At 45.9% G+C, this 12,988-nt stretch overlaps 1 protein-coding gene across 1 annotated transcript in view; it reads right to left on the minus strand.

Annotated features, from left to right (window-relative positions):
• Coa7 (Cytochrome c oxidase assembly factor 7) overlaps positions 1-12,098 on the minus strand; it is a 126,454-nt gene extending 114,356 nt beyond the window's left edge. The window contains exon 1 of the mRNA XM_067119876.1: positions 11,949-12,098. The gene's annotated coding sequence lies outside the window, so the exon portion shown is untranslated. The remainder of the gene's footprint in view (positions 1-11,948) is intronic.
• Positions 12,099-12,988: the final 890 nt, after the last annotated feature.

Below are 12,988 nucleotides of genomic sequence, written 5' to 3' on the forward strand. Positions count from 1 at the left end.
TTACGTCCCGATGTATGTAGGGAGTGAAGATGTTACGTCCCAAACTATATCTCCGAAAGTACAGGGCGCCTTCAGTATTTCGTAAAGGGCTGCTGGAGAGAAGCATTACCACTTGGTTACGCTTACCCAGTTACGCCCTTGGCCGTCAAACCCAAGACACAGGCAGGGAAACGACAGCTTATGCAAGGTTATCACAAATCATGGGTTTGTATTATTAATAAATATCAAACACACATATATATAAACAAAAAAGATCCCACCGGGATAATAAGAGCTTAACGACAGTCAGGCAGAGAGAACGAAAACACGTCAGCAATGCATGACGGCCGAAAGCAAACTGGAATGTTTACATCCAGGCAGGCGGATATCCCCGCCTACCTGGCGGTAGTTACTGCCTAACCACCTTGCTCAAGAGTTTAACGGCCGTTTCACCAAGGGTTTGTATATTGTGTCGGAACAAATATGCATTTTTAGAGGGTACATTTTATAAAATAACGATTTAGGTACATACTAATTTTCAGATATTAATACTGTGTTATTAAGTTTAATAAGTTTAAATAACATTAAATAAAATAATTCTCTCTCTCTCTTATATAGAAGAGAGAATTTTTCCGACATGTAATATGTACATGTGTTTCTTTTGTATGATAAATACAGTACTGTACATGATTTACCTAATAAGTACTAATTTTCATATATTAAGATTAAAAATAATCATAATCATAATAATAATAATAATAATAATAATAATAATAATAACAATATAATATTTTCCATGCATTTGTTTAGTAAATTTTTTAACATTTTAAAGAAACAAATAGTGATTCCCCGTCTTTTTTATCCTCGGCTTGAGAAAGGAGGGGGAGGGTAAATGTCAATTTACTTGACAGTTTGACACATGGGCCAAGGGGAAAGAGTGTTGCCCTCAGAAGCTCAAGTATTTCAATCTTTTGATATGTAAGGAGTTATTCTCCTCTCTCTCCCTCTCTCTCAGGAAAAGATACTGTTTGTTTTGTGTGTGTGTGTGTGTTCATAGTTTTAAAAATGTGTAGTAAAGGTATTACATCTTTGAAAGACAAAAATACAAATAAATTCTTTTTGTTTTCAGAGAGTTTAAAGAGATAAACACTCTCTCTCTCTCTCTCTTTCTTTCTTTCTTTTGCCCAGTCAACCTTGTTGAATATAAGTCGAAATGGTAACTCTCTCTCTGCTTTTGCTGGAAGGCTTAGAAGTATGTATGTATATACTTTTAAGGGTACTAATGTTTAGGATGACTTTGAGATTATATTAATATAATTTAAAAGATTAATACAGTAATAGGATAATAATTTGAGGTATATTTGATGTAGGATAATACTTTGAGTATACATTTATTTGAACTTTCAGGTGGGGGGGAGCAAGTATTTGTGGATTTTAAGTATTCGTGGGGTGTGCGTGTGTCCAGAATCCATCGCCCGCGAATACGGAGAAAAAGGCTACTTCAGATAGAAGACTAGGTCACAAGGGCCTACATTCTTCACAACTGAAATGGAGAGAAGCAACCCTCAGTGGAGAAGACGAAGTAGTCCAGACTTGAAGAGTGATTCTGACCGAGAAGTTTCATCAATGACACCAACCAGCAAAGACGGATCCAGTCCCTGAAACAGTGTTGCAGAGTACTTCAAGAGATATCCAGCTATATCCGTTCCCGCTTGGCGAGAAAGCCTATGCTTGCAAGGAAAGCTGGAAAGTCTCCCAGTCCTGAACACACAGGGATGTACTGCCTGAAGAACTGCTTCTTGTGTAGCTGCTACAGGAGGTTGGGTCAAGGAGAACTATTCTCCATGCCTCAGAAGCAGAGCTATCGGGTCGGGCAAATGGCGAAGTCTTCCAGCATTTGTCTGTAACTTGGGATGAGCAATGCTTGTTAACCCCTAGTGAAACAAGACAAATACAGCCAAAAAAATGTAGATATTGATATTTCCCAAAAAGATGGCATGCCTCACCGTAGTGGCCCCTGGGTCTGGTACGAAGGAGCAAGAAAACTACCAACTTTGTTGTGTCGGGAGGCAAACAGAAAGACGGTAGGGATCTCTCAGTCGTGCAGTCTCTTTGTGAATCTTTGTGAAGAAAAGAGTGAAGAGCACGTTCCGTCCAGATACAGCCCCACCCACTTGGAATGTATCTGGCTAATTGAGCTATTGAGTGCACTATAGAACACTCAACACCTGCAAATGTCGACAGATGAAACAGGAGGAAAAAACTATTCCCTTTGTTTGTTGACGGATGCCACTACTGTACTGTGGCTTTGTTGTTCAACAAAACCACTTTGTGTCGCAAAACTCATCCTGAATTCTCGGAAGGCCAAAAGGCTGCCTTGAGTTCAGGATGTTGATGAAAATGTATTAATCGTCTTGGTCTCACACCTTCAAGACAAAGTCTTACAGGTTTGCACATATTCCTCGATCGGTGAATCCAGGAGTAGACACACGATGTGAGAAGATGCAAGCATATTCGAAGGTTCCTTCAGCCAAGCATTAGCCTAACTCTTTCCTCATACTCTGAAAAGGAAAGAAGGATGGAGGACTGGATGCCGACCTCCTTCATTCTCCACCATGGGGAAGCTTCTGCAAGATGACAGGATACCACGACAATTAGCACAAGCCGGGCTGGCATTTCCCATATCAGGAGCATGGGAGAGGAAGTGGGATGGAAGTTTGATGAAAAGAATTGCTGAGACCCAAGGGAAATAGATACTTATCCTGAAGGAATCCATTCCCACGTCTCGGCAATGTCGCTGGCAGGTCCAGAGACTTGACAAGTATTTGATACTTCTTTCTCTCTTCCCTTCTGACCTCCTTCCTTGTGGAAAAGAGGGTGGAAAGAGACACAGTTATGCACACTTTCCCAAAAGGGAAGAAGAGGGCTATGTGTTTCTGCTATCTTCTTCCAAAGCCTGGGACTTCTTAGGAGTTGAGGAGGGCTGGCTTGAACTTAAGGTCCAGCCAAGATGACTAAGAACCAAAGGTCTTGGCCACTGTCCAAAGGACAATGCAGTGCCCTGGTACGAACCTTGATTACTGTACTGTGGTATCTGGAAAATCTCTGAAAGAGAAAGGCAGAACCGAGTAAAAGTTCGTTCCTAAGGGTCGAGCCAACTAGGGACTTATGAAACGGGAGATCTGAATTAGGGCAAAGTTCTTCTTCTTACACCAGAATTGCCCAAAGATTGCTGCCTGGTGTAGGAAGACCCACCCCCGGGCAGGACCAGTCTACAGAAGGCAGGGTTCTCTCCAGGAATGGTCGTATCCGAGGAGAGAAAGCCTAAAAGTGAAGGATCGTGGATCCATTAGGAGACTGTCTGGAGGAAACAAGGTGTCCTCCAAGATTGCTGCCTTTTGTTGCGGAAGAGAATACAGTACCCTTCATGGCAAGGAGAAGCAGGGAGAGATCCCAGTCCGGATGAAGCAGAGTCAGAACAACCTACAGTCAGTAAGACACCTCCCAGGCAAGAAGAATTCGTACTCTGTCAAGGCAGGGGAGGAGCTTGGTGTCTCGACCTGAATGAACTTGTCTGAAGAAAAGTATTCATCTGGTCAAGGATGCTCTCACAAGCAAGGACCGCAGCGGCACCCGAAACCCTCGGCCCCTTCGGGAACTGCAAGGGCTGAAGATTATTCATTGGGGGAGCAGCGGTCCTGTCCAAGGGATCCTCACGCTGACGAATTGGTGCAAAGTTCTCCGAGAAACGAGGGCGATCGCAACTTGAAGAGAAGACCTCGCTGCTTCCGGCATGAAACTCTGTACCTCTCTCCCTGGAGGGGGACCTTGACAAATTCCAAGAAACCCTCCTCGGCTACCTGGTTGTACTACGAGACAATCGGGGGACCGACTCCGAAAGCATGCCAGGCAGCCGAACTCCAAAGAAAGACATATTCATCGGAGCTCTCCCTGTCCGTCTCGTGCCTCTCGGAACAACCGAGAGGAAAAGAGAACAGGTGAGGAGAAAGAGTACCCCTACCTGTCCTGCCAGTGAGACCATGAGCAATAATCAACCAAAGGAGATTATTGTCACACGGGGGAAGAAGAGCGCTTGTGCTGTGACAAGCGCTTCCCTGGGAAGAGCAGAAAGTTCACTTGAACAGTGCCGAGAACCTGATTCGGAAAAACTGAGTGGGGCCGAGCTGAGCAGATCACGCGAACGTGATCCAGACTGGGTGGTAAGCAGGGCGAGCCAACCCAGTCTAGTGAATGCGACCAGGGGCTGGGCACAGTGAGCAAGCTGAGATGACTGTGCAAACGCAATCGGAACTGGACAAGGTGGAACTCGTCTGCTGTGAACTAGCGCTAATTTTCCGAACTCTAAACTCCTTCCAGGCTGAGGCCTTTCGAGAAGAAGGTTTAAAGGGGGAATTCTGTGTCTGCTATCCTGCATGCTCGAACCCTAAGGTTCGACACACGAGGATGAAACCCGGCCAAGCAACCGAAGCAGCTGGCAGGCAGTATCAAGACACCTGGGTGTCTCGGCACTTTCTCTCGTCCTGTGCCTCTCGCCAGGAGAGCACTTGTGATTCATAGAATTCGAGCGACCTACAAGACTACCAAAAATAGGGAGAGGCTGCTTTTGGTTTCCTGAGAAATAGGAAAGAGCCAGGCACAGAACCAGTCTTAGATGCAGACTTCTAAGACTGGCAATGAGGGCGCAGCCCCAGAAACACCAGACCCCAGAGGAGAATGCAAATCAGTTCCCGCCTGAGGGTGGGAAGAGGCAACGAGAGAAACTTGCCTCCCAGAGGAGCGTCAGTCCCTTAGAAGTCCCGCAGGACTCCTGAAGGGAACCCCTTCCCTACTTCCTCTGGTGTTTGAATAGATACGATCGAGAGACACCAGGCTGAGAACCCGACCAAGCGCTGGTCAGCACTTGGGGAGCACTGGTAGTGCTGGCAGGAAGAGCCGAGACACCTGGGTGCCTCGACCCTTTCTCTCACGCTGCTCCCGATCTGGGCTGGGGAGAGTACTCTCCAGAACCAGATCAGGATAGTCGATATTCCACAGAATCTCAAGCACTCGGAGCAGCTCGCGAACGAACGCCTGAAGTAGCACCTGTCTTAGAGGCGGAACCTCTACGACTGGGAACTGGAGCGCAAACCTAGGTCTGCTTGCCCGCGGCTCCTGAAACACAAAACCAGGGGTATGCGAACTGGTTCCCGAACGTGAAGGTCAGGAAGAGCCAACAAGAGACCCACTGCCTCCTTGGAAGGAGGCAGTCCCTAGATGTCCAAAGGACTTCAAAGGAAGAGGCAGCCTTCTCTCCTTCAGCTGATGGAGGTCTATCTGGTTTCCTGGGACCCCCCTCGAACCTCAGGAGAGGAAGGGAAGAGGCAGCAGAAGGCAAAATCGAAGATAAGCTAAAGAAGATGGCGGCTACCTCCACAGGGCGACTCCCTTCACCTTCACTCCGACATCTTCTACAGGATGGTGGACACAAAACATCGTAACCTCCAGGGCAGCTAGGCAGGATCACAACGGAAGTGGCCCAGGATATGACCACCAGGAGAAGCAGCAGGCACGATCAGGACAGCTGATCCAGGAGCTACTGAAGTGGTTCGGAAGGCAGGAGCTACAGCAACGGCCAGGAACATCACCAGCAGCAACAGGAACGATCGGGACGGCTGCGGCAGGAGACCAGGAGGAGCCCCTCAGAGACTTGTCGCCGAGTCAACAGGCACAATAACACAGGAAACACAGCAGAGGCAGATGGACCACAGATATGCCAGAGGGAGTGCCACAGCATACATGAAGGCCAGCAATGACAGATCAATCCACATCGGCGGAAACAGAGTTGGAACGATCCTGATATGGATCTATGCTATTCCAACCAGGTACTGTGGTCGACCCCGAAGCAAACACTGTATGAACGTTGGGACTCCTACAGGCAAAGATATCCGAACTGAGATATCCAGCCAACTACTGCTGTGCCTACGATGCTCACTGTCAACCTGAAAGAAAAAGCAGATGATTAGTAGAGGGAGACTCCTCTCGCTCCGAGGGGAACTGCCCTACGCAGCGAGAGGAGGCCTCTGAGAAGAGGTCGCCTGGCCGCCAACCCCACCCTTCACGGTCTTCACCCGACAAGAGAGTGAAGAGGGCAAAGGAGAGATAAAAGAAGAACCTACAAGAAGAGAGAAGGAAGGAGGGGAAGCCACCAAGGGCGCCATGGAAGCAAAATTTACCGACGACGCCTGCAACCTCCCCACACCCACAACTCTTCATAGTGCAGGCAGCGAAAACAACACTCAGCATAAGTGGAAAGAAAGTAGTCATGCCCTTGTACACAGAGGGTGGGAGCCCAAGAAGGGGAGCGAAGATATTACGTCCCAATCTAGTATATTCAAACGTACAGGGAAATGCCTTCAGTATCTGAATAAAGGGCTACTGGAAGAGAACTATTACCACTCGGTTACACCCCTCTAAATGCGCCCTTGGTTGTCAAACCCACGACACACACACGATGGGGAATAACGGCCTACGCAAGGCTATCACAAATCGTGGGTTTGTATATTAATAAATATCAAACACATTATACATCAAAATTCAGAAAGATCCCACAGGGATAATAAAGAGCTTAATGACAGTCAAGCAAAGAGATCCGAAAACATGTCTGTAACACATGACAGCCAAAAGCAAACTAGAATGTTTACATAAGGGCAGGGAGGTATTCCTGCCTACTTGACGGTAGTTACTGTCTAACCACCTTGTTCAAGAACTTAACGGCCGTGTCCAGCTTCGCCGGAAGTAATTCCTAACGTAAAGGGCCGATGGTTTGTATATCATGTTGGAACAAAGATATGTTAAAACAAACAAGCAATAATCCCATGCGGGAATAAAGAAAAAACGAAACGGCATGCAGGGCAGAGGGTAGAAGTACAGCTCCTCATAGAGTGACAGCCTAAAGTAAAGTGGATGCTTACCATCCGGGTGGGTGGGACTCCCACCAATCGGACAGTCGTTAACTACCTAACCACAGTACCTTGTTTAAAAGTTAAATGGCTGGTTCCAGCTGCATTGAAGCATATTCCTTATGTAAAGACCTACGTTTTGTATATTGTGTAGGAACAATATTGTACCCTTCAAGAAGTCAAATAAGGTCACACTAGGGTCATTTACCTCCTTCAATACTTGCCTATAAATACAGTGAGTGTATTACTTCTTGAAATTTGCTATTACACCTTGATCCATTAGCTGAATGAGTTAAGTTGTGCTAGGGAGTAATTAAACAATTTTAACATCCAGATGGAAATCATCTGAGTGCGGTGGGTGACCATGAGGCGGTACAGCTTGACTTTGGGAACAAAGTGATGAATAAAACCACACTCAGGCTTTGTTATTGTACATCCACATTACCAGTAGAGAATTTTTTGTAATGTTTTTGAGTGCCTGTGGATTTGCAGCATGATACACCAAGAGAGGTTTTAGCTTTTGATATCTCCCGACGCGTTGCCACCCAGCAGTAGTTAGCCTATCCTTCGCCACCTTAAACACTGACATCATCTTCTCTCCGTGGCTGATGTATGTTTTTCTGGCATTTTCTTTTCCAAAACAGACCTGTCTCATCAATATTAAAAACTTGCTGAGGGGTATAACCTTCATTATCAATTACAGGAAGTCCCTGGTTATTGGTGGGGCATCCGTTCCGAGGGTGTGATAACCAAAAATTGCCACTAACCGAAAGATGGCGATTTTCGGGGCTTATTGGCGCCAAAAAACCCCGATCTTGGTTATCGGCGCCTCTGTTAGGTATGTATCGGCGCCAATACCCAATTATCTGTGCTGATAGGCAGAAATCGGTGATTTTCACCGCCGACAATTGCCGATTTTCGTCACAAAACAAGCACCATAAAACCAGATCACTGTTGACTGGGTCCGCTGTTAACCCGGGACTGCCTGTATTTCCTTGAGCAACTCTGGAATTTTTTTGGCTGCTGCTTTGTCGGTGCTCGCTGCCTCACCAGTAATGGAGTTAGTGCGTTTTTTGAAGCGTTGAAACCATCCATGACTTGCAGCAAATGTTTCATCTGCAGCACTTCTGCCGGCCTTAGCCTTCAAGTCATCTTTCGGCATGAGGCTAAGCGGTACACAACTTTCTCTCTGGTGTTCCATCCAGATACCCAAAAGTTTTCCATGTCTCCTACCACCCTCCCCCTTCTCTTACTTTTAACTGTTGACTGCACTGGCACAGTACTTTTTACGTTTTCCATTATTCGACCTTTGTCTTTAAAGATTATGCCAATAGTTGAACGATTCATACTATAATGGTGTGCTACGTCCACCACTTTTCCACCACTATCTAATTTCTTTATAACAGGCAGTCCCCCGTTATCGGTGGGAGTTCCATTCTGACAGTGTGATGGTAACCGAAAATAGCCTATAACCAAAAATCGGTGATTTTCAGGGCCTATTGGCGCTAAAAATCACCGATTTTCGGTTATCAGCGCCTCTGTTAGGTATGTATTGGCGCCAATACCCAATTATCGGCGCTGTTAAGCGGAGATTGGTGATTTTCAGTGTCAAAAATTGCTGATTTTTGTCACTAGACAAGCCCTGTAAAACCAGATTGCCAATAACCAGGGGCTGCCTGTAACTGACACTTTTCCTTCCATTGAGATAGTTTGCTACTTTTTACCACTGCCTTATGCTTGCTATTAGCCATGATAAAAAAGGATGGGCTTGATAAACATGATAAAATCATGAATAAATTGCAGCACTAGAGATGACATCCTACCACTTGCGCAGGTTCGAGAGCCTGGGACTGAGTACTGGTGTCAGCAACAGTGCTGTTCAGTGTGGGTAGTGGCAAAAATTATAACTAAGCAGAGACACAATACAAAATTAGAACTTATGTATGGCAGACAGAGTGTTCCAAATAAAATTGAATTTACAATCACTGTTGTTTGTATCTCTAAAAGTTCATAACTTGAAAGTCAGTAAGCAGAGGAGCATCTGTATATTAGAAATTACTGAATATCGAAGAATGACACAGCTGTTATGCAACTACCAGAAGCAATATTCACAGCAGTAAGGAAATAGCAAACAAAATTCCTTGCAAGAAAGCTAACTTGACCAGTGGGTGTGAAAAATTGCAATACAAACAGTCAACAACCAAAAAAGGGAAAGGAATACTTAAGTTTAATAAAAAAAAAAAAGTCTGAATGGCAAAAGTTGGGTGAAGGGTCGTGAGAGGTAAGTGGGGCTTCCTCCTGCCTGTTGGTAGTTTACTATCTTGTTCCTCCCTTTGCTCCAAGAAGGAGCATCCTCCAGAGGACAACTCTCCCTCAGAATGAAGCGATTCCCGGTAAGAAACCAGGCTGGATGTCCTCCTCCCCTCAGTGCCTCTCTACCCAATGAACAATATGAGTCAGCAGGGGGGCTACTCCCCTGGGAGTACTGTAAAAGCAGTGCGTGGAAGTTTTGCAGGTGGGAGGATTGTACTGAAGAGGACGTTTGGTGTCACAGGTGGAGTGTTGCATTCTGATGACACTGGGAGACCTTCTCTGCTCTTCTTCCTAGCAAACTTCACCAACTACAGTATTCAGATGGCCAGACAGCGGTCAGAACAAGGGCTAGACTGATTACATTCATGCCTCCTGCATGAGGCACAGAGGGTACGTGGGTCCACCTCAACAGAGAGGCACCCATTACAAGGCCTGTCTTTCCCAGGGCAGTGGCTGAATACCTGAGGCTTCCTCTCCGAGATGGCTGGCTTAAGTGATTGAGGGGTTAGTGGCATACTAATCAAACAACTTAACACTCATACAATATACTGAAAAAACAAGCAAGCATGCAAAAGGAAAGCACACTGCAAGTTGGGCAGAAAGTACGCAAAGGCGTCTGTACAAGATGGTGGCCAGAAGCAAAGTGGAGTGCATACTGACAGGTGGGCAGGGTTTCCCCCTACCTGTCGATAGTTAACAATGTCGTCTGAAAGCTAATGGCCCTTCTAGCTAGCATCTGCAAGCAAAATCCCCCAAAAAGACACAGGTTTGAATTTGTGTAGGAACTAATGGTCACTTGAGGGAAGTTGGTAAATAACAAACATGGAAAAACAACTCCCTATCTGTAGCAAACCACTAGTAAACCTGGGTTTAAAGCCATCACATGCACAAAACAGATCCTGACCCAGGTGTCCAAGACAGGATGGTATTGAGCATGCTCAGTGAGGCCCATGCCAGCCCAACCAACAGCAAAACTGGTGAACCTCAAGTGGCCAAATGCCGGTGCCTCCCAGCGACTGGAAATGGTGCTCAATGGAAGTCCTGTGAGATTTCCTGTGGCAGGCCTTCTTGAACTTCTCTTCTTCCTACCGTAAGATGAGGAAGAGGGCAAGGAAGAGCTGGACAATGGAGAGAAGAAAAGAAAATACTTGTGTGTCCTTTCCTTGCCCCTAGCTCACATCTTACTCTCCTCTAACAACGCAGCAGTAGTCCATGCCCTGGGGAATCTGCCCAGGAAGGAAATCCACTAATGGAAGCTCAATAGGTTGGGCTCCTAGTGGCCGCACCAATACCAGACATCACAGCCTACCTAGTTAGGATACACTTCCTGCACAAGCTTACCTCTCACCCAAGTGGGGTCTACTCTGGGAAGGAATAGGTAAGATGCGTTCAGCAGCAAGGATTTAGTGTTACACTAACTCCTCAAAGTTACCTTCTCCAGCAAAACTTCCCAAAGCAGTCAATTCTCTTCTACAACAGAGTATTAGCCAAAATTGTGGGGTTCCCCCCCAGGAATGGAGACAAAAGTTTACGACACTTACTAACGCGCTTCACACCTCCAAACATGACACTGTTTCTCGTGTGACAAAACAGAAACAAAAGTTCAACTTTGCAATCAGAAGGCGCTCAGCGAGACATCTTCACTCGCTAGCAGCCGAAGAAAAAGCGCTCGGCGACGGCGAGTGAGCGAAGGGTATTTCCCCACCCCATTCGCCTCCCCATAACCACCGGCGATTGTCTCCGGCTCGCCTCGAAGGATGCTCCTAGCCTGTGTGAAAGGCTCTGGTTTGCACTTCCACAGGAACAGGCTCAATCAGAGAGTGGGATGGCTGAGTGGCCTACAATCTGTTGGATATCACATTCAATGAAAACCTGCATCTGAAGCACAATCGTACACGAGGTCTCGTGCAATCCTGACTGCTAGGGCTATAGGCCACAAAACCTGGATAGGATTTTGTTCCGGTTACTCAAGAATGAAGCCGTGCGCAGCAGGCCTACAGTCTCGGCTCACAGAAGCCACAAGGAAGAAGGGCGAGTGAGAAATGAGACCGTAGGGGAAATGACAGACAGACTCTCCAACAGTTATGGAGGCCTAAGTACTTGAAAGAATGATTAAGGGGAGACAGCCCAGAGGGGCTTGGCCATGTCCTTCACGCCCCTTGACAGAATCGTGCGTGACGACGTCCGCTGGGTTCCGTGGGAGCCACAGGAGTTGGAACAACCAGCCTACTGAAAGAGAACTAGCCTGGGCTACGAGAAGCAAGCGCTTGCAGATGGTGGATGTTGGAGGGGCGAAAATCGGGAGGGTCACGAATGGCACTCCTCATCGGCCCGGCCCCTTGACTTGCAGATCTTAGCCAATTCGGCATGCACACGGCTCTTCACCGGACCTTTTCAGCCTTAGGCTACAATAAATCCCACCTCAAGATAACTGTTGTGGATATCAATGCCAACAGATCTGAAAGACGACCGTCGCTAGACCCTCCTCATCCGAAGTTAGGGGCACAGTATAGGCCCAGGAGACTATTATGCAAGAGCCTATCCTTGGCAATAGTTACATACTGCCGTAACGACAACATTTCTGCATTTTCGACAATAACTTCCACAATGCTAAGACACAAAAACTCCCATCAATTCCCCTCGCCTATTTTGATATTACGTAGTAGCCGCAACAGTTTTAGTAGAAACCGGCCTTACCTGCGGTATGTGGAATTCCTTAGGTAACACCGTAACGGGACGAGATCTCTTTAAACCGAAAATACCTTGCGCTCGGGAACGTCCACCTACGATGCTCGCCAGCCCCATGCTGGCGAGTCTCTCTCTCAATCTATTAGTTGTAGGCTGCTTGCAATGCTCATCAGAACCATTTGGTTATTAGTCAACATAAAATCAGTTTAAAGTTAATCAGACTATCCTACTTGATTGCTGTAATGAAGAGTTATGTGAATGGAAGGTAATTAAAAGCCAACCACATCAGATGTTTTAAGAAGAGGTCCACTAAAGAACTCGTACCATCGCACGGTTGTGAAGTAATGGGTTCGTGAGATAAAATAACCATTAATACACTTATATTTATACTGATGGAACAAAACCGGCACTTTTCTTTTTTACTACAAAAGCAAACTTTAATTTACAGAAAACTATAAGATGCAAAGTGTTTCGGATCGTAAAAATGTTAAAAATAAGAACTCGTCAATTGGTAGGCCAATTTTAAAATCAAGGCGTCTAAACAGCAGGACTGACATCGTAGAAAGTGTTCCTCACTTATTTCTTTTAGCAGCATCTGAAAAAAAGTTTAGTTTTCAACAAGTTAAGGGTCCAGCGTCCATCTTGAAGCTCTTAAATTTTATGCGATATCGTATCATTACTGCCACGGTACTTTCCTATCTTTATCAGTGACCTGGAGCTTCTATGGTATAAAGAGTATCAAGAAAAGGAAACGCTTTATTTCACTACTGTCTACTAGGGTATGCAGTCATATCAAGAACTGATCAGATATTGTCAGACAAAATTTACTAAAATAAGGTTTCAGAGGTGTAGAATTTAAGGTTAGATGGTTGTTGGGGTAGGGGGAGTTGATTTCCCAAGAGTAAACTATTTCACATGGAGTAATGAAGGAAAAAGAGGAAATATGGCCTACTGTTCCTAGTGTCAGTTTGGGGTAATTTATAAGCAGAAGGCCAGTGGTGACTAAAATTTTTATGCGTGTTTTTCTAAGAGATTTGAGAAAAGTCGTC

The sequence above is a fragment of the Macrobrachium rosenbergii genome, chromosome 17 (genome assembly GCF_040412425.1).
Source record: "Macrobrachium rosenbergii isolate ZJJX-2024 chromosome 17, ASM4041242v1, whole genome shotgun sequence".
Taxonomy (NCBI): Eukaryota; Metazoa; Arthropoda; class Malacostraca; order Decapoda; family Palaemonidae; genus Macrobrachium; species Macrobrachium rosenbergii.